Source organism: Leucoraja erinacea, unplaced genomic scaffold (assembly GCF_028641065.1).
Source record: "Leucoraja erinacea ecotype New England unplaced genomic scaffold, Leri_hhj_1 Leri_1699S, whole genome shotgun sequence".
NCBI classification, from domain to species: Eukaryota; Metazoa; Chordata; class Chondrichthyes; order Rajiformes; family Rajidae; genus Leucoraja; species Leucoraja erinaceus.
The window spans coordinates 8,240-10,000 of NW_026576000.1; positions in this window are offsets into that span (position 1 = coordinate 8,240).

The following is a 1,761-nucleotide window of genomic DNA, read 5'->3' on the forward strand; positions in this document are numbered from 1 at the left end:
AGAGAGTTCCAGAGATTTACGTCCACTCTCTGTATGAAAAAAGGTCTACTCATCTCGTTTTAAAGGATTGACGCCCATTATCCTTAAGCTGTGGACCCCTTGTCCTGGACTTCCCCAACATCGGGAACAATCTTCCCTGCATCTTCAGCCTGTCCAACCCATTAGAATTTTGTAAGTTTATATAAGATCCCCTCTCAATCTCCTAGATTCTAGAGAGTATAAACCGAGAGTCTATCCAGTCTTTCTTCATAAGACAGTCCTGACATACCAGGAATCAGTCTGGTGAACACTCTCTGCACTACCTCTATCGCAATAATGTCCTTCCTCAAATTTGGAGACCACAACTTTACGCACTACTCCAGGCGTCTTCTCACCAAGACCCTGTACAACTGCCCAGTAGAACCTCCTGGCCCTAGACTCAAATTTTCCTGGCAAGGAAGATGTCTTTCCTCAGATTAGCAGTTTAACATGCTCTTTGGACCGAGAGGAGCAGTTTTTTCCCCCCACAGACTTCAACTTTGTATTGTAGGCCTTGGTCCAGATTAGTGCTGCGTCCCCCACTGGAGGCCTTATATATTTTAGATGCAGTCAGACATTAGATATTCTCTGTGGAAAAGATTGAGGAAGGGGACTACTTTTGATGATTGCCGGCTTGTAACTGCTAGAATTTAGAAGATTGAGAGGGGATATTATAGAAACTACAAAATTCTTAAGGGGTTGGACAGCTAGATGATCAGGAAGATTGTTCCACGATGGTTGGGGAAGTCCATGACAATTTAGGGAGAAAGGGGACCTTGAGGACCCGAGATGTTGAAAAAATTTTTTTCCCCACACACCCACAGAGAGTGGGTGAATCTGTGGAACTCTCTGTCTCTGCCCACAGAAGGTAGTTGAGGACACACAGTTCATTGGCTATATTTAAGAGGGAGTTAGATGTGCCCTAAAGGGCTCAAAACCATTCATGGGTATGGGAGAGAAGGCAGGGATGGGATACTGAGTGTGGATGATAGGCACATGATCCATTTTGAATGGCAAATGGTGTAAGGCTCGAAGGGCCCGAATGGCCTCCATTCGCCCTCCTGCCACCTGCATTGACCTATCGTTTCATGTTTCTATGTTTTTTTACCCAACTCAAAGTTCTGGATTAACTTAGCAAGTCAGGCAGTGTCTGAAGAAAGGTCTCGACCCGAAACATCACCCATTCCTTCTCTCCAGAGATGTTGCCTGTCCCGCTGAGTTACTCCAGCACTCTGTGTAAGGGGACTCCTCTATTGAAAGTTTATCCTGATGTTACAAGGAAAAGGTTGCTCCTCCACCTCCTCAGGGCACTAATGATGTGCATGGCCAGGAGGCAAAGAGGGTCCTTCTGCAGTTGTACGACCTGGTGAGAACACCCCTGGAGTATTGTGTTGCAGTCTTTGGTCCTGTTCCTTCATATGGGGAGTCCTATTGAGGGAGTCCGTAGGTTACCTTCTGGCAGTTGTACAGGGCCCTGTTGAGACCATACCTGAGAGTATTGTGTGGCTGTTTTTGTCACACTAATGTGGAGGTTTAGAAGGAGGGGGGATCTCATTGTTGCTATGGGGAGCCCAGCGTAGGTTCACCAGGTGAATTCCCGGGATGGCGGGACTGTCATATGCTGAGAGAATGTGGAGCGGCTGTGGGCTTGTACACTCTGTGGAGTTTAGAAGGATGAGAGGGCATCTCATTGAAACATATATGAGATTGTTAAGGGGTTTGGACACGCTAGAGGCAGGAAAC